This window comes from Elephantulus edwardii, unplaced genomic scaffold (genome assembly GCF_000299155.1).
Source record: "Elephantulus edwardii isolate Elephantulus edwardi_28Jun2011 unplaced genomic scaffold, EleEdw1.0 scaffold00324, whole genome shotgun sequence".
Lineage (NCBI taxonomy): Eukaryota > Metazoa > Chordata > Mammalia > Macroscelidea > Macroscelididae > Elephantulus > Elephantulus edwardii.
In genome coordinates this window covers 2,008,569-2,029,414 of record NW_006400074.1, presented here as the reverse complement: position 1 = coordinate 2,029,414, position 20,846 = coordinate 2,008,569, and the positions used below count along the sequence as shown (strand labels likewise).

General features: G+C 41.0%; 2 pseudogenes; one reads left to right on the top strand and one right to left on the bottom strand.

Moving 5' to 3' along the window:
- Window positions 1–468: 468 nt before the first annotated feature.
- On the bottom strand, window positions 469–1,893 carry LOC102867003 (annotated as a pseudogene).
- A 5,947-nt stretch (window positions 1,894–7,840) lies between these two features.
- Window positions 7,841–8,318, top strand: LOC102866587 (annotated as a pseudogene).
- The last annotated feature ends 12,528 nt before the right edge of the window (window positions 8,319–20,846 follow it).

The following is a 20,846-nucleotide window of genomic DNA, read 5'->3' as shown; positions in this document are numbered from 1 at the left end:
AATTTCCGGCCCCTTGGGCCGGTTTCGGGGGGGGGACTTCTTCCGGCCTTGGCGGAAATTGCCCGGGGGGTTTTTTTCGCAACCTTCTTTCCCGGGACCCTTAATTGGATTAATTTTTCCCGGGGGGCCCCGGGGGAGGCCGGTTCCTTTTTTTTTCCTTGAAGAGGAAGGGGCTTGGGATCCAGCCCTGCTCCTACCCCAGAGGCAGGGGACTCTCAGGATTTGTCACATAAAATCATGACATCAAGCATTCACAGTCATAAGGCCTGGTAGGTGACCCTAAGAAAGGGGGAGCTCCAGGCCTAGAGGAGCCCAGCTCCAGTCAAGCAGTGAAGAGGAGCCCTGCCCACCAGCATAGCACTAGAGTTGAGGCCTCCCACATCCCTCCAGAGAACAGTGAGGGGCTTTGGATGAGGAGTACCACTCCTCTGATTCAGTTTCATGATTAAGGTAGGCAGGAAGGAGAAGTCAGTGTGAACCATGGGGTGCTGTGTGGTTGGCAGTAGGTAGAGGGCCAGGCCTTGTTGGGGGCCGGCGCTGCAGCATCTCTTGACGGAAGGCCTGGGAGGATCCAGGTGGATAACGGGGACCAGACGGGGCGCGGGGGCCCCGAGGGTCAGTCCCAGTGTCTGCTGTGATGTTAGTATAGAGAGGGCCCAGTTCTCGAGCTAGCAGTCGGTATGTCAGTGAGTTCATCCCATCTTGTGTCCAGGAATTCTGGGTTCGGACCAGGAGGTCAAATCTGTGAGGATTCTCCTCATTGCCCTTATCTCCTCGGTGTTTCACCATCTTGTAGTGCCCCACAGATGTGGGAGGTCGAGAGATCTTCATCCCAGTCAGGCGCACCCTGGTAGCAATATCGTCATCTTCACCACCCCAGCCCCAGTATTCATTTGGGAAGCCGTTCATCTTCAGGTACTGGTCAGGAGTGAGTGCAGAGACTCCCCCGAAATACTGGGGGTACAGCAGGCTGTATCCAAACTTGTTCATGGCGACAGCAACAGCAACATGTCGGGGTCCCCGGAGGTCACAAACATAGAGATTGTGGTCATTCTCTGGCAGAAGGTCCACGTCATGGAGAAACAGGCAGTCCCATTCCTCATCACGGAGGGCCTCCCGAACTCCAACATTTAGCAGCTTTGCCCTGTTAAATGTTCCATTTCCAGCCTGGTGGATGACTTAGATGCCGTAAGCAAGCTGCTGGCGCTGCAGAAAGGGGTGCAGGTGGTAGAGCAGCAGGAGCAGGTGGTGCTCCCGGGCACGGTGAGGAACAATGATGGCTGTTCGTGAGCGGGGCTCACACACAGCTGGGCGGTATCGGCCCCCCAGTTCCACCCGGGGGTTTCTTTCCACAATCTCTGCCAGCGATGGCACTGGGCTAAAGGACACCGACACAGGACCCACTAAGAGATGAGATCGTTCTGGACAGTAGGGCAGACCTTGAGGAGCTTGAGGGCCTCCTGGACCAACAGGGGCCCCAGGCAGGTGACTGAGGTTAGCGTAGACATCATGGGTGTGAGAATAATCAAAGGTGGGCCCTTGATCTCGGCCAAATAGGGCACTGAGGCTTCGGAAGCCCCCCAAAGACAGGTACATCATGACGGCCAGCTGGGAGCCCACAAGCAGGGCCAGCATGCATGGTCGCTCCAGCAGCCTCCACAACAGCCTGGGAGGGGTCTAAGTTCAAGCTGTCTTCTTGGGTGACATGGGGACTTCAGGGGGTCCCCGGGGAGGAGAGATGTGAGGCATTATCTAAAATTGGAAATGTCCTGGAGGACAGAGAAAGGTTCCATCCAGCATTCCAAAGGCGATCCTAGATCCCAGCGGGAACCTGGACTCTGCCTCCTGTCGTCACCGCGGCCCTGGCCGCCTAGCTAACCTCGCTGCAGCCATCTTGGAAGTGCCAAATTTTTATTTTTTTTATGATGCTGTTCCTTAGGGAAAATAATTAAAAGTAGACTTAAAAGGGTCTCTGATGATAACTCTGGAGGTTTGAATCCACCAGCAGCTCCTCAGGAAAGAGATGGGCATTCTCTTCCCCTGAAGCTTTACAGCTTGAGCGATAAATAATACATACATGTTTTCTTAAGTCACATACATTTGAAAATGTTCTATGATCTTAAATGGTAAATTCAGATATTAACTCACTGCTATTCAATTAATTTCAACTCATTGGAACCCTGTAGGGCAGGTTACAGCTGCCCCAGACCTACTCTGCAAATCTTTATGGAAGTAGACTTTCTCCCAGGGTAAGACTGGTAGTTTCTAATCCTTGACCTTTTTGGTTAGCAGCCCAGTGTCTCTGAGTACTGTATCACCAAGGCTCCTTCAAATTCAGATAGTAGTAACTAGTAGAAATCTGTAAGAGTAAAGATCTCTGGCAGACTGCAGCTTTACCCAATCCTGCTCCTTCTCAGTATGTTGTGCTCAAGCCCACTGCCAAAATCAGTGTCAGTTCATCTTCTTCAGAGACTTTTTCTCACTCACCAGCCTTTTACTTTTCCATGCATTATGTCCTATATTCTAAGGACTTGCCCTTGTTGATAAGGTGCCCAAAGTATGTGAGATAATTTCTTATCTTTGCCTGTAAGGAACAGCCTGGCTGTACTTCTTCAGATTTGCATGTTCTTTTGGCAGTCCATGGTATTTTTAATATTCAGTTCTTCAGTCTTCCTTTACTATCAGCTAGGTTTTAACACGCATCATATGAAGCATTTGAAAAGACTATGGCATGGCTTAAGTGTACTTTAGACTTTAAAACGATATCCTCATTTTTTTAATACTTTAAAGAGATCTTTGACAGTAGATTTTTCCCAATGCAGTATTTCTTTTGATTTTTTTTTCACTGCTGCTTCTATGGATGTTGGTAGCAGATGCAATTATAAGGAAATCCTTAACTTAAATCAACTTAAAGTAGCTTAAACTTTTCTTCACTTGTCATGGCATTGCCTATTAGTTAAGAAGATTTTTGGTGGTTTTTTTTTAAATTGTGATTTTAATGAAAGTTTACAGAAAGGTTGGATTTTTATTAGTTCAGTGATGTACTTTTTCCTTCCTTCCCCTCTCTTCCTCCTCCCCCAATTCACTTAGTAAAGCACCTGTAATGCCTAATCATACATTCCTTTCTGTCAGTCCTTCCTCTCATCTGTTCCAGTGCAGTGATCATTATCTATTCACTCTTTTCTGTTCTCCTCTCCCTGCCCCCTTGTTAATCCTATTTTAAAACAGCATTGTTATGCATTATATGTTCTTTTGTGACTGAGATGTTTCACTCAACATAATGTCTCTAGACTTACCCATGTTGTGTAGTGTTTTACAAGTTCATTGTTTTTCATTCTTGCATAATATTTATGTGAATGTACCACAGTTTTTCTATCCATTCATTTGTTGACATGCACTTGAGCTGCTTCTGTCTCTTCGCTATTATAAATAATGCTACAATAAATATGGGTGTGCGTTCGTTCCTCTGTTTGTGTCATGCCTCTGTTTTCTTTAGGGTATATTCCCAGAAGGGGATAGCTGGAACAAATGATATGTCTGTATTAACCTTTTGAGAAAGTGCCAGACCTCCTTCCATAGTGGCTGTACCATTTTACGTTCCCACTAGCAGTGAGTGAGAGTTCTCACCTCTCCATACATTTGCCAACATTTGTTGTTTTCTGCCTTGTTGAACTTCATTATTGTTGTTGGCATGGGATGATATCTCATTGTTGTTTTGATTTGTATCTCCCTGCTAGACACATTCTTATCTACAAAGTCTTACATTCTCATAGTATTTGCCCAGCATACGTGCTGGATGATTATGAAAGGACACAACCCTGGTGAACAATACTTATGATTTTAAACAACAGCTGGTATCCATCCCATTGTTCTGTTTGAATAACAATGTCTTAGTTTATAGGTTTGACATGAGCACAATTAAGTGTCTGGAATTGCCATTTTTATCAATATTATCTGTAGTTTATTGTGATCCACACAGTCCAATACCTTTGCATAGTCAAAACAAAGGTAAACATCTTTCTTCTGTTCTCTACTCTTAGCCAGCATCCATCTGACATCAGCAATGAGATCCCTTGTTTCATATCCCCTTCTGAATCCAACTTGAATTTCTAGAAGCGCCCAATTGATGTACGGTTCTAACCATTTTGAAATGGTAAGATTTTATTTGTGTGTAATATTAATGATATTGTTAAATAATTTGTGTATTCTATGGAATCTATGGATCTCTCCCACTTGAGTGACCAGTTCACTGGCTACATTTTCTGAATTTCTTCCTATAGTGAATTCAGTTGGTATCCCATCAATTCTAGGGGCTTTATTTTTTTGCCAGTGCTTCCAGTTCAGCGTGGCCTTCTGCCTTCACTACCATTGTTTCTTGATCATATGCTACTTCCTGAAATGGTTTAATGTTGACTAATAGTTTTTGGTGCTGTTACTTTGTATTCTTTTCATCTTTTTATAGGAAAAATAGTATTTTTCCCTGCATTATTAAATCTTTAAGGAATTAACATTTTTTCTTTCCGTGCTTTCATTTTAAGAAATTCTAATTGTATTCTTCCCTTTTCGTTTTATAACTGCAGATCTTTGCATATTTCATCATAATACTTTGCTTTGCCTTCTCAAGCTACTCGTTGAAATCTGCTCAGCTCTTCTATTTCATTATTTCTTCCTTTTCCTTTAGCTTCTTTATGTTCAAGAACAAATGTCACAGTCTCTTCTGACCTCTGTTTTGGTCTTTTCTTTCTTTTGTATCTTTTCAGTGACCTTTAGAAGTTGATAGCTAACCCTACTTCTTATTCTGTTTTAGTTTGGATGCCCCACTGAAACCTACCCACCATTAATGACCCTGCTAATATTTGAAATACCAATGGCATAACTTGCACCATCGCACTAACATGCAGGCCACAACCAAACAGGCAAGTGGTGGGAAAAATAATGACTAAGAAGAATGAAAATTGACATAGAAAAATAATTATATAAAGATTGAAGCAGAGTAAAAAATCATTAAGATTTTGTTATTATGGTTGAAAAAATATTTATTACATAAACATGATAGAAAGATAACAGGTTGATTTATTACCAGATATTTATGTATTACAGTTTGAGTTTAAAAAGCACCAGCATTTGCCTGGTCAAATGTATCGATATAGAAACAAGGCGGTGAATAGAGATTGATACTCTCATTTGTATTAACCAAGATAAAGACATTTAGTTTTTTATTATAGATGTTTTCATATATATTAAAAAGTAGAAATACTTTTATGATGATCACAATATACCTACCACCTAGTTTGAACAATTTACGTTTTTATTATGTTATAATGTAGATGTTTGAATCACATCCTCTTTTGCTCAAACTCCTGCCTTAACTTTGAACATCAGGCTGCTCGAATGCATTTTGCCTTTTGATGCTCTTGAGTAACTTTACAATTGCTATATTCTTTTGGTAGAAATGGATACAGAAAGGCATTATAGCAGAATGAATGTTTTATGGTTGGTAATAAGATAAAAAGCACTTTCTTTTAACCATATCTATTTTGTAATAAGCATTTTTAGTTGCTGACAAAAATCTGCTGATATAGTTCTTCCTGTTTAAGAAATCTTTGACCCATTCATCAGACTCTGACCACTCTAAAGATAAAAAGTTATGGTTTTGTTGGTCTTTCTCCCTGAAGTGGCCTTCTGCTGATTGAGAAACTGTGTAATTATTAACTAGGGTAATGGGTGAGGGTTTGCTGGTATCATCTGGGTGTCTTAATGGATATTTTTTTTCTTTTTTGTTTATGGAACACTTCTTGGCTGATCTTCTCTATATTGTTCCAGTTTTAGTATATCTGCTGCCAAAGCGAGCACTTAATGGATTTTTTTAACCCTTTGCTCACACATGCGTGTGTGCACATGCGCGTGCACAAACACACACACACACACACACACACCCCACCTCTGAAATCATTGAAACAGTTAACCGTAAGTTAACCCTTCAGTTTATGTATTTTTGCTGTGTTAAGAAGTATAATACATTTTAAAACAGTACTTTTCTTCCTGAAGTAGTTCTGTTTTCTTGAAAACTGTAAAAAGAGAGAAAAATAATATTGAATAAAACATTTTTGTGTTTTTTTATAAAGTATGACTTTATTTACAACTGTTAGAAATCAGAGGATTTAATAGGAGGCTTAGGTATAAAATAAAACTCCATTAAAATGACTCTTAATTTAAAATGGCCATACTTTCTTATCAGGGTTTGGTTGGTTGTTGTTTTGCTTTGTTTTATTTTAGGTTGGGTAGGAGGAGGAGGAGAGCTTCATGCTTACAGAAGTATTTCTTTTTACGTAACCATATATACCATATTGAATATGAATCCAAGGAATCTGGTCTTACTTATTAAATATCTAACATTGTTTTTTAATCTTGGGTGCTCCTGGCCAGTGTAGGAAGCACTGGTGGCCTAGCAGATAGGGAATTGTTCTGCCAACCCGATGGTTGCTCCTCTCTGTTGGTTTAAATGTACCAGTAGCTCCTTAGGAGAAAGATGACTAATCTCCTCCTGTGTAGTTTACGGATTCTGATTACCCACTGGAGGGACAGCTATGAGTTGGTTCTGATTCAACAAAAGTGAAAGGAAAGGGCTTCTTTTTGGTCCGGTGTGATGCTAGAAATGGAAATAAAATTTAGGAGAGATGTTAGGTTTAATATAGATTTGTAAAACATAATTGTAATTGTAAAAGGTGTGGCTAACCTTGAGGAAAATGAGAATCCCAGAACATCAGATTGTGCTCATGGGAAACCTATACTCGGACCAGGAAACAATCATCAGAACAGAGCAAAGAAATACTGCATAGTTCAAAATCAGTAAAGGATTTCATCAGACATGTGTCCTGTTTCCAAGCCTTTTCAATCTGTATGGGGAATAGATCACTCAGGAAGCCAGACTTTATGAGGAGTAATGTGACATCAGGAATGGAGGAAAATGCATCAACAACTTGCATTATGCAGATGACACAATCTTCCTGAGAAGAGCTTGAAGCGTGTGCTGCAGAGGGTCAAGGACTGCAGTCTTCTATATAGATTGAACCTCAATATCAAGAAGATGGAGATTCTTACCACTGGGCTAATTGGCAGCAGCATGATACGTAGAGAAGAGATGGAGATTGTTAACAGTTTCAGCTTGCTTGGGTCAGGAGATTGTTAACAGTTTCCACTTGCTTGGGTCCATACTCAATACTCTTGGCAGCTGCAGTAAGGAAATCAAAAGATGAATTGCATTAAGTAAATCATCTGTCAGAGACCTCTCCAGAGTACTGAAGAGCAACATTGCCAGTCTATAGACTAAGATGTGCCTGATCCAGGCCACGATCTTCACAATTACTTGTTATGTACCAGAGAGCTGGACAGTGACCAAGGATGACAGAAGAGGAATCGATGCCTCTGAGCTATGATGCTCGAGAAAAGTATTGACTATACCATGGACTGCCAAGAGAACAAGTCTGTCCTGAAGAAGATGATGCCAAGCTGCTCCTTGGAGGCAAGGATTTTGAAACTCCATCTCACATACTTTGGTCATGTTGGCAGGGGGGGCCAGCCCTTAGAGAAGAACATCATGCTTTGAAGGGTGGAGGGACAGCACAGGAGAGGAAAACCCAGGAAGAGATGAATTGACTCAGTGACTGGGTTAATGAATTGTGTCAGTTACAGATTGTCTCAGAATAGAGCATGCTTCAGAGCCGTTGTTCATAGGATCACTGGGTCATAGTAGACTCGACAGTACATAACAACAACAGTGAAAGTTTATTTATTTCCATGGTGAAAAACAGTTGTAGAGTTTTTTGGAAGCCCCCCCAAGATGGCAGAAGTGGAGCAGATAAGGAAGCAGACTTATTCTAAGTTTGCTTACCGCAGCTTGCACCTGGACCAGCTGCTGGACATGTCCTGTGAGCAGCTAATGTAGCCCTACAGGCCACTGACCCAGGGCCTGTGCAGGAAGCAGCACTCGCTGGTGAAGCAGAGGTGCAATGCCAAAAACGAGGTGCTTCTCCCATGGAGAAGCCTGAGGTGGTGAAGACACACCTGCAGGACATGATCATCCTGCCTGAGATGGTGGGCAGCGTTGTGGGCGTGTACACGGCAAGACCTTTAACCAGGAGGATATCAAGCCCTAGATAATTGGACACTATTTGGGCAAGTTCTCCATCATCTACAAGCCTGTCAAACACTGCTTGTCTGGCTTGGGCGCCACCCACTCTTCTCTCTTCATTCTGCTCAAGGGGCCCCTTGACAATAAAAGTTGTAGATATACCAAAAATCCTCCAAGAAACAATTAATAGAAAAATTATTGGCATAGAAGCCATGCAAAGGCATTTGATTATATGGATTATAGTAAATGATGGAAAACATCAAGAAGAATAGGAATTCCAGAACACTCATTGTGCTCATGCAAAACCTACACATACACTAAAAAGCTATTTTTCAAACAGAGCAAAGGAACACTGTATGGCTTAAAATCAGGAAAGGTGTGTATCACGGTTGGATCATCTCTGCATACCTGTTCAGTTTATATACTGAGCTGACCAGTCGAAAAACTGAACTGTATGAAGAAGAAAGAGGAAATATTGAGGAGGACTCATCATCAACCTGTGTTATGCTAGTGACAAATTTGCTTGTTGAAAATGAGAAGGTCTTGAAACATCTCATTTAGAAGATCAAAGACTAGAGCCTAACATGGATTATGTCTCAACATAAGTAAAATCCTCACTATTGGAACAATAGGCAATGTCATGGCAGATGGAGAAAAGATTGAAGTTGTCAAGGATTTCATTTTACTTGGATCCACTTCAACACCAAAGTAACAGCAGTCAGGAAATTAAAAGAGATGCTTCATTAAAGAAATCTGTTGTCAAGGACCTCTCCATTGTGCTAAAGAGCAAGAATGTCAGTTTAAAAAGTGGCCATGATCCAAGCATGGTCTATTCAGTAGCTTCCTGTGCATCTGAAAATGAGACGTTTGAATAAGGATGATAGAAGAATTGATGCCTTTGAATTGTGGCATTGGCAAAGAGTGTTGATTATACCATGGACTGCCAAAAAGAACCAGAAATTCTATTTTTGAGGAAGTACAATTACGGTGCTCCTTAAAGGCAATGACGGTGAAACTTTATCTCATGTAATTTGGCCATGTTGTCAGTCTTTGAAAAAGGAAATCATGCTGGGAAAGGTGGAAGGTCAAAGAAGGAGAGAAAGACCCTCAACAAGATAGATTGACACAGTGACTATAAGAGCTCAAGGTCAGCAAAAATGGAAATAGGATGCAGCATAGGGCAGGATTCAGATTTGTTATTCATAGGTTTGCTGTGAGTCAGAGTTAACTAGATATGACACCTAACAACAGACAAATCAATATGGGGAGCCCTGGTGGCATTTTCTATAGTGAGTTGTGCTGCTAACTAAAGTCCATGCCTCCCTGGTGGTTCGGATCTACCAGCTGTTCAGCAAGAGAAAGATGGACAGTCTCTGCAGAGTTTAGAGCCTTGGAAAACTAGCTAGAGGGTCTAGCTACTAGTTGTTTCTGACTCAGCTGCAATGAGTGAGTGAGTGAGTGAGTGAGTGAGTGAGTGAGTGAGTGAGTGAGTGAGTGAGAGTGATAGAAACCATACAGGTGAAGTTTGGGTTTGGTTTTGTATTTTTAGAAGTTGAGGCTAAGGAAGTCACTATAAAGAAGTTTTTTCTTGTGGTAATGATGCATTTTGTTTGCATGTACTCACATTTCCCCACCTACGTGTCAGAGTATTTCTCCTACTTCTATTTGGTTTTGGTTAAGTACTATAAATTTTAGTTTGTTCCGTGCTATTTCAGGTCCACCTACTGGCAGATTTTATAATGGCGTGAAAGCAGCCATGCTGCTATCAAAGTGGTTCTGATTCCCAGTGACCCTGTGGGGTAGAGTAGAACTACCAGAGTTCCCAAGGCTCTCAGTCTTTATGAGGGTACACTGCCACCACCACGTCTCTTTCCCAGGGGCAGCTGGCCAGTTTGAACCTTTAAGTTCGTAGCTAAGAGTGTGAAACTGCAAGGGCTCCATAACGACGTTAATTAAATCTGATATACCAGTTATTCTTTATGCACATCATGTGTTTCTGTGAGGTAATATCTTAGATTAAGATAAAGGAATTCTGGTGGCCTAGTAGCAGAAAGCTGTGCTGCAATCCCGAATGCACACGCTGCTGCATGGGAGAAGGATGAGTAATCTCCTTCCGTGCAATTAACTGCCTCTGAAAACCTGCAGGAGGGTCAGCTATGGGTCGGTTCTGACTCAACGATACACAGCAACAACAACAAGGTGGGATATATATAGTTACAGTGGTTCTTAGTGTTTAAGTGGTTTCCATGGGATTAAACATCAGAAAGTGCTATGGTTTCCCCCCTTCCCCAGTAATAATGGACTATAAACTTTTTAGAAATTGCAATATACTTTTATTTTATTTTAAATTATTGCTATACTTTTCTCAGATCTAATACTGGAATGTTGCAAGGAGGGACTGGTCCTTTTGGAGAGGGACATCGTGCATGGGAAGCGGAGGGACAGACAGTGCAGGAGGGGAACACCTTTAATGAGATGGATTGACTCTGACTGGGGTAGTGGGTTGGGTGTGTCAGAGACAGTGAGACTGTCACAGGATAGAGCAGGGTTTAGGGCTGTTGTACATGAGGTCGCTATGAGTTGCAGACAACATTATGGCACATAACAACAACAGTACTGGAATGTTATATGTTGGTCTGGTTTATGTTATGTTTGTTCTCCATGTGACTATTTTTTGCCAGAGTGGTTTTTTTGAAGCTCAATGCTGGTTACTCTTTCATTCACACTTTCTTCTGTGGATTTGGTTCCACCTCACAGCGACTTCTTCTGGGTTCCTCAGGCTGTAAATGTTTACAGCAGGAGACTCCTCATCTTTTATGCAGCTGCAAGTAGATCCAAACTACTGCAGATCCCTGCCTTTTGTTTAGTAGCACAACTTTATTACATCATCAGAATTCCCTATTCTTCCAGTAAGAAGGTGGAATGTATGTATTTTCCAATTGTCTAAACATTTTCCCATCCATTGGATAGAAAAACTGTGTCTTTGAAAACTTGTATTATCAGTTATTTCAAATTCAGCCTCCCTTAGTAATTTAAACACATGGCCATTCTAATTTCATCTACACCCTCACACTCCCTCCATTATTCTAAAGAAATCTGAAATGTCACCATTTTTTTCTATAAACATTTAGTATGCTTCTTCACTACATAAGAATGCTTTCAGATATAATCTCAATCATTACTAAAAGATAACTATAATCCTGTAATATTATCAAATACCAGTCTTGGGCATGATTGATCTATCTTTTTGCCCCTGTCCTTTTAAGTAGAGTCTAGATATCTTGTTGTTAGGTACCATCCAATCAGTCTTAACTCATTACAACTCTACGTACAAAAAAATGAAATATTGCCTAAACCTTTCTGTGTTTTGAGTCTCTGCTGTCTTGAGCTCATTGTTGTAGTCACCGTATTGAGACTTTTCTTCTTTTTCAGTGACCTCCTACTTTACCAAGGATAATGTTTTGAGGGACTGCACCTCCTGATAACATTCTCCAAAAATGAAAGACAAAGTCTCACCTTCCCCACTTCTAAGGTGCACTCTGGCTACACTTCTTCCAAGACAGATTTGCTTGTTCTTTTGACTGGCCTTGGGTATCAGTGCCTGTTCCACGATTCAAAGACTCAGTCTTCTTTGGTCTCTTTATTTATTGTCACATGTATATATATGTTGGTGGTGGTGTACCATAGCTTGGATCAGGCACACCTTAGTCTTCAAAGTGACAACCTTGTTCTTAAAGACCTTAAGAAATCGTTGTGGTGTGATGATGTGATTGTGAGAAGATTGTGGTGAGAAGATTGTGTCTTCTCCACATCACATGTTGTTAATAAGTCTTTTTTCAATCCTGTTCCCAGGTTATTTTTCATATAGTCCAGCTTCTTGAATTATTTGTTCAGAATATTGCTGGAGTAAGGAGAATGAAAAGACTCAACATTGTCTCACACCTTTCTTGATTTGGAACAATGTAATGTCCCTTTGTTCTCTTCAAACCACTCAGTGTTCGAGAATTTCCATTCTTATCAGTGTTACCCACAATATATAATCCACCCAGTTGAATGCCTTTTCATAGTCACTGAAACACAAACATTTTTCTTCTATTCTCTGTTCTCAGCCAAGATCCACCTGGCATTAACAATGTTATCTATTGTTCCTTGTCCTCTTCTGAATCCAGCTTTAATTTCTGTCAATTCCCTATTGATTCCAGCTACTTTTAAAATAATCTTCAGCAAGATTTTATTTGGGCATGATGTTAATGATATTTTTCTAAAATTTCTGTATTTTCTTGCATCAATTTTATTTAGGAATGGGCACAATTATAGATCTCTTTCAATTGGTTGATCATATCTGTTGCTGCATTTGTTTATAGATACACACCTGTTGGTATTTTTTCAATTCCTGGGGCTTTGTTTTTTACAACTCTTTTGTTGTAGCTTGGAATTCTTCCTTCAGTACAATTGATTCTTTAATCTGTTACCTTCTGTAATAGTGGCAAAGTGTCAAGAAGTTATTGTTTGTATAGTGACTCCATGTACTTATCTTCTTGCTTGGCTCCACTATCAACACTTGTGGCACCCGCAGTCAGGAAATCAAAAGATTAATTGCATTAGGAATATCTGCCATCAGGCACTCTCCAGAGTGCTAAAGAGGAGTGATATCAGTGTAGAGACAGGTGTCCCTGATCCAGGTTATAGTCTTCACAGTTGCTTGCCACTTATCAGACAGCTAGACAATAACTAAGGATAATAGAAGAAGAATTGATTTAGCCTTTGAGTTGTGGTGCTAAAGAAGGGAATTGAACATAACATGGACTGCAAAGAGAACAAATGGGTTTGTTTTGGAGAGGGTAAAACCAGGCTGCTTCTTGGAGGCAAAGATTTTGAAGCTCTCTATCTCTCTCTCATATATTTTGGGCATGTTGTAAGTAGGGAGCAGTCCTTGTAGAAGGACATTATGCTTGCAAGGTTGAAGGGACAGCCAAGAGAGGAAGACCCTGGATGAGATGAATTGACACAGTACCTTGGGGACTGGGGTAATTGTGCCAGGGAGAGTGAGATTGACTCAGGAAAGAACAGGGTTCAGAACTGTTGTGCATAGACTCGCCATGAGTTGTCTTGGCACATAGCCATAACAACATCATTCAGTATTTTACTCATAGAATATTTCTGTATTGCAGCTTGTGTTGTTATTATGTGCTGTCAATTCACTTGTAACTCATAGGAATCCTATGTACAACAGTTCTAAACCCACTCTATCTTGATCCAACCTCATGGTTTTCTGACACACCTGCCCTCATTACACTAGTCACTTGAGTCAATCCATCTCATCAAGTGTCTTATCTTTTGTACTGTCACTCCACCCTTCCAAGAATATTGTCCCTTTCCAAGGACTGGTCCCTCCTTGCAACATGCCCAAAGTCAGACAGAGCTTCAAAATCCTTGCCTCAAAGGAGCAGCTTGGTTTCACCCTCTCCAGGACAAACCTCTTTGTTCCTCTAGCAGTTCATGGTATATTCATTACTCTTCTCCAGCACCACAGCTCAAAGGCATTGATTCTTCTTTTGTCATCCTTAGTCATTGTCCAGCTCTCTGATGCATAGCAAGTAATTACGAAGACCATGGCATGGATTAGGTACTGATTGTAAACAATGCCACAAAACAGAATGTGTATGGAAAACCAGCTCTGTAAACTTTCAGTCAAATGAAAAGTTAATTTTAAAAGGAGGAGGAATTAAAGATTAAGTTACAGAACTTCCATATGGGCATGAAGGATGATTTCAGGAGAGAATTTTGTTTTAATTTTTAAATAATCAATAAAGTTTATCAGTACCTCCCTTTGTAACAGTGCTCTTCCCTCTTTCTTGTGTTTCCTGTTTCCATTTATCTTTCTTTTGTATCCTTTCTGTCTTCTGAACTTTGTCCCTGGGACAATACTGCCCTTTTATTTTTTTAATTATATTTTTATTTCTTTTTTGGGTTTTTTTGCACATTTTCTCCCCCCTCCTCCCTGCCCTCCCTGCAATGCAGCCCTTGTTCCAGATTGCTGTCATATATATAATCTCTGATATTCTTTTATTCCTTTTGCATATTTCTTCCCCTAATCTAATCTAATCTAATGCAGTGTTCATTATCTGTCCATTTTTTTCCCATTCTCTACCCAACCCCCCATGTCACTTCTATTTTATAACAGCAGTGTTACGCAGTTTTGTTCTTTTGTGACTGAGATACTTCACTCAGCATTATGTCCTCCAGGTTCCCCCATGCTGTGTAGCGTTTTACTGAATTTATTGTTCTTCAATGTGTAATATTCCGTTGTGTGAATGTACCATAGTTTTTCTATCCATTCGTTTGTTGATCGGCACTTGGGTTGCTTAGATCTCTGTGCTATTGTGAATAACGCACCAATAAACTTGGATGTGCATACATTTGTTTGAGTCATGGCTCTGGTTTCTTTAGGATGTATTCCCAGTAGGGGAATTACTGGGCCAAATGGTATTTCTAGTTAAAACTTTTTGAGAAAGCCTGCCCATTTATTCTCGTATGGCTGATCAAAGGAGTTTGTTTCTCTTTAAGTATTGATCTTGCAGGTCTTCCTTTTTTTTGAGAATTGATTCATTTGTTGTTGTTGTTGTTGTTATGTGCCGTCGAGTCACCTGCGACTCATAGCGACCCTATGTACAACAGCCCTAAACTCCGCTCTGTCCTGTGCCAATCGCACTGTCTCTGACACTCCCATCCCAATTATCCCAGTCACTGAATCAATCCACCTCATAGAGGGCCTTCCTCTCCTGCGCTGTCCCTCCACCCTCCCAAGCATGATGTCCCTCTCTAAGGACCAGTTTCTCCTCACAACATGTCCAGAGTATGTTAGATGGAGCCTCAGAATCCTTGCCTCCAAGGAGCCACCTGGTTTAACCCTTTCCAGGACAAATCTGTTTGTTTTCCTAGCAGTCCATGGTATTCTCAATACTCTTCTCCAGCACCACAGCTCGAAGGCATCAATTCTCCTTCTATCCTCCTTGGTCATTGTCCAACTCTCTGATGCATAACAGGTGATTGCGAAGACCATGGCCTGTATCAGACGCACCTTAGTCTCCAAAGAGATACCATTGCTCTTCAGCACTTTGGAGAGGTCCCTAATAGCAGACTTTCCCATGGCAATGCGCCTTTTAATTTCCTGGCTGCTGGTGCCAAGACTATTAACTATGGAGCCAAGCAAACTAAAGCTGTGTACAGTCTCAATCTCTTCACCATCCATCCTGATGCTGCCAATTGGTCCAGTGGTGAGAATCTTTGTCTTCTTGACATTGAGCCTCAATCCATATTGTAGGCTGCAGTCCTTGACACTCTGCAGCAGGCGCTTCAGGTCCTCCTCAGTTTCAGCAAGCAGGGTTGTGTCATCCGCATAACGCAGATTGTTGATAAATTGTCCACCAATCTTGACCCCACATTTCTCCTTGTTGAATTGTTGTATTCAACAATTGATTCATAGGGATGATTTAACTTCTAGGCTTGAAAGGTAACTGATGGCCTTGGTGCTGGGTGGGGGTCTCCCTCCTTTTTTTTTTTTAGGTTGTCATTTACACTTTAGCAACTCTGATTCTATGTAACCAGTACTTTAGCTTTATTTTTACTTCTGTCTTTTTTTCTCTATCCACAGGACCCCCCTTAATATTTCTTATAAAAGTGGTCTGGGTTTCACAGTTTCCCTTCATTTTTCTTTTTCTGCTAATGTTAGTTCCACTATCTTTTTCTTAAAGACACTTTTGCTAGATTCATGATTCTTGTCTGGTAATCTTTTTTTCTTCAGACATTTATATATGTCATCCCACTGCCATCTTACTTGGAAGGTTTTAGAAAAGAAATCACCACTTAGTCTTATTGGTCCTTCTTTGTAAGTGATTATTTTTTTTTCACAAGCTGCTTTTAGAATTCTTTCTTGATCTTTGGTTTTAGAAAGTTTGATTATTACAGATCATACTGAATTATTGGAGAAGGTGTATAGCTCATTTGACATTTGTTAATTTTCTTTGATTGATAACATCCTCACCTTTCCTGATATTTACTAAATTTTCAGAAATCCTCTCTGTACTTTCCTCTCTCATAGAAATCCTGTTGTATGTAAATTATTCTTTATGATGGTGCTCCACATAATTCTTAGTTTTTGTTCAATTCTTTTTTTTTGATTGTTTTCAAACATGTTAGCCACAAGGGGCAACTGTCCCCATCAAGAATATTCACAACATAAAACCACTTCCAGTGAAGTCACACAAGTTTCCCAACTCCTGCACTGTCTCCTGCTATTTCCAACAAAAATCCTACTGCTCAGCTAGGTACAAAATCTTTTGCAGTAGCTACACAGTTTTCACAAAACTATATTCACTATTATGGAGTTTATTAGGGAAGTAAACAGGTTACAGTTCAAGTTGTCAAGAGGATACAATTTGCCAGTCAAGACAACTTTTTTTTTCTAAATTTTTAAAATTATTATTAATCTCAGTGAACATTTATAGAGATTTTGGATTTCCATTCATTCATTGTTGCACTTTTCTCCCCCCCCCCCGAGTTCACTCTTCTCTTTGAAAAGTAAAAGAAAAATTCCTTAACTAGTATACAATCACCCCCACCCGGAGTATATACCACTCTGCAACCTTCTTAAATGTGCTCTCAGGCCCTTCAAGTTTAAGCCTTGTGGCCAGTGTTACAGTACTCTCTTAGTCCTGCCAGTTATGGTATCTCTCCCCCTCCCTCCAGGAAGCTTAGGTGAAGGCCTTTGACTCTGGTTTTGTTGAGCCACCAGTCCCAGCTCTGGGCTGTCTTACTTCTGTTCTCTGGTTCTCCACTATGGCTGGTGCTGCTCTCCTGTAGACCCCAATATGAGAGGGTGTGTGTGTGTGTGTGTGTGTGTGTGTGTGTGTGTGTGTGTGTGTGTTGGGGTGGGGGAAGGGAGAGAGAGAAAGAGATACTGTTTCTCCCCCATTTAATCTTTCTGGTTTGTTAGTTTGTTTTTTATTTATTTCTTTTGCTTTGTATCCTCCACTCCACACTCTATTTCTCAAATAAACCCTACAACTGTGAGTAAAGTCTGTGAGCCAATTTGTAACAAATATTGGACCCAGTGATTCATAGAAATAGGTACAGGAGCATGGGGTGGGGGGGAGCGGTGGCATGTCTGACCGTGTAGCTATTTTTTTGGTACTGTGGATGTTATTGATGGGGACAATTCTCCTTTATGAAGTGAGTAGAAGTCAGGTTCGGTCACTTCATATTATATCTGCTCCTTTCACACTATCACACCCTATATTCATCTTCCTTCCAAGCAAAATATAGTGGTCTAGGAAAGGCATTTTGAACAACAGATCCACTATAACACAGTCCTCTATTATTTCTTGTATAAGGTACTCTTGTAGGAGATGTTTTAGTGGTAAGGTGTTACACTGCAAATGCAGTCTAGTGGTTCAAATCCACCAGCTGCTCTACTGGAGGAAGATGGGCCCTCTCCTTCCATGTGATTTATAACATCTGAAAACCCATTGGAAGGTCAGCTGAGGGATTCTGACTGGATAGCACGTAACAACAATGGTGACTGAATTCTATCTAGTTCTGTATCTTTTCATTGAGTTATCTGCTTGTGTTTTAATATTAGTTTTCTGACTTTGTAATCATTGTTTTCATATAGTTTCTAATTGCACTTAATCTACCATTTATTTGTGCTTATGTTGCTTTAATGAACTAGTCTAGGGTTGAATTTTTTTCCTGTGTCTTCTCTGATCTCTTTGAAGATCTTAAATATTATTCTTTTACATTTCTTTCTAGGTAGTTCTTTTATTATTTCTTTCTCAAGAATGTTGTCTTCCCTTTTATTTTGCTACTTTTTTGAGTAAGGCTATCCTGGGTTTTTTTCCTGTGATTTGTTATTATCTGCTGTATCTGTGGCATTGGGGCTGATATGTGGAGCTGTTGGGTTCTACAAAGTGGCTTCTCTTGTTTTGTTTGAGACTCAGGGGGAGACTGTTTTTTTTTTTTTTGTTTCATTCACAATTGGATGTGAGCCAGTTGGATTTGGTGGATTTAGCTATCAGTGTGAGCTGGAGGCCTCTCAGTTTGGAATAGGTTGGGACCTCGTGGAGGGCCTTATATTTAAAAGGTAGTTGGACTCATGGGCCTTCGGTCCTCAGACCTAGTTTTAATTGTGTTTCAACAGACTTTCTTCTAAGTAGTATAGCACTGGTCTGTCATTTTGCTGTACAGAGGTGACTTGGGGTTGCTGTGATGCTAAACACTGTGACACTCGTGTCAAATGCCATAATGGTTACCCATGGTGGACAGTGTTTGGTGGAGCTCCTGGATTAAGACAGGCTTGGAAGTAGGAGTGGCATCCACTTCCTAAACAGTGTGCCTCAGGAAACTCTATTAACGTAGCCAAATGATGATAGTTATACAACAGGGTTCAGGTCTTTTGTTCATAGGGTTTCTGTGAGTCATCTTGACTTGATAGCACTTAACAACAACAACGTCTGTGGCATTAATATGTTACTGATTTACACATATGTTAATTGATTGTATGCCCCTTTTCTCCTTGTTTTATGTTTTGCTTTATTCTGATATGTTGGGGAGGATGGGCTTGCTTCACACATCACTTGTCTGGCAGCACAGAAGAGCTCACCACCTGTTGCCACATGGATAGAACGGTGGCCAGAGATGGAGCATGCATTGCTGCTCACTGCAGTGTTGGGTGCCTGGGCGCAGGCTGGGCAGGTGCAGCCCAGTGACATAGAAGGTGATTCAAGAGCAGTGTGACCAATCTCATGGGAGCTCCCTGCTACTTGCTGGATGGGCATAGTGGCAGTCGTGGGGTTCTGGTGGCAGCTGAGGGCACAAGCATGCTCTCTGCTCCTAACTCGGTGGTGGTGGAGGTATGATGTGCCAGTGGGAACATAAGGATTCTTTGCAGCTCACCGCATTGGCAGGGTGGTGGCCTTAGGAATGGGGCAAGCACGTGGGTGTGCAGGAGGACTCTGCCACTTCCTGTGACCCCTGTACTGAGATCCCTGATGCTCTTACTCTTCTCCCTGCACTTTCCTTCTTTAGATATGGTTCCTGACTTGTTCACTTTGATTCACTCCAAAAGGAGTGTTGACACAGACCTATTGGCAATTCTGCGATGTTGTCTTCTCACTGCCCGCCTCACCCAGAATTGTTGCTGGGTTTGCCTCAAGATAGCAGTGTTGTGCCAGGGCATCTCTGCTCTCTATCACTCTCCATTCACAATTTTTGTTTCATTTTTTCTTCTAATCCATATCCAGTCTGTTTCTTTATTTTTCCAACCTGATGCTCAGGATCCAGGGTTGCCATCTGTACCTATTTCTCTTGGTTTTTCATGTCTTTGCTATAGAGAATGACAGCATAGTATATCTAATATATCTAACTTAGTCTTGATCAAGTTCCTTCATTTTCTCTTTTATTACCTGTATCTTAAAGAGTTCCATCTTTGTCACTGTGGGTTCAAAATATTACATATAATCTTACTAATATGATGACAGGAGCAAACTATATTTTGCAACATTATGTGTAGTACAAATTGCTTTTAAGTGTGGTTGGTCACTGGTTGAAGACATAGTGGTGCTCTAGAAGAATATTGAACATACCACAGACTGCCAAGAGAATAAACAGGTCTCTCCTGGAGAAGGTAAAACCAAGTTGCTCTTTGGAGGAAAAGACTTTGAAGCTCCATCTGACATACTTTGGGCATATGGCCAGGAGGGACCAGTCATTGGAGAAGAATTTCATGCTTGGAAGGGTGGAAGAGAAGAAGCGCTTGGATGAGATAGATTGACCTGGGGCAGTTGGGACAGGTGGGTCAGAGGTAATGAGATTGGCTAAGGCTAGGACAGGGTTCAGAGCTATTATGCATAGAGTTGCATGTAAAAACAATATATTACAAAACAACTATTTTTGATCTTTTCCATTTATGTTTTAGACAGGATTAAACTATATAGAATCTGTTACTGTGTGTATAGATTTTGAAGTCCCAGCTATTGATTTCCTCTGTTGTCTGCTGTGAGCCTTCTAGTTTAGTCTTGGAAACTGAATTCTCATTTGAGGAGGAGGGAAGCAAAAACCAGTTCGTCATTGAGTTGGTCTGATTCACAGCAACCCAAAGGATAGAGCAGAAATGCCCATAGTGTTTCTGAGACTAATGATTACCAACACAGACTGCCTCATCTTCTGACCTTGGAGAGTGAGTGGATTAAACTACCTATCTGGCCTTCCAGGTCATAGCTGAGCACTTAGCACTGTGTCACCAGGGCTTCTTAGCTGAAAGAAGACTAACATACAGAGGAGCCATAAAACCAGGTATAGGTCTGTTTAAAGTGTCTTAGAATATAATTTCAAATGCTCTTTCCTTTTTTTTACTAATTTGTTCTTTTTTAACAAATTTATACAATGTAAGAAATTAATATATTAAGAACTTGACTAATTTTGCACCACATTTACAAGGTTTATGAAGATAGTTGTTGTGTGCCATCAAGCCACAGACCACTCACAGCTGACCCTCTAGCAGATTTTCAGCTGTTGTTGTTGTTGTTATATGCCGTTGAGTCGTTTACGACAAATAGCGACCCTATGTACATCAGCCCTAAACCCTGCTCTATCCTGCGCCAACCGCACTGCCTCTGACACACCCATCCCGATTACCCCAGTCACCGAATCAATCCAT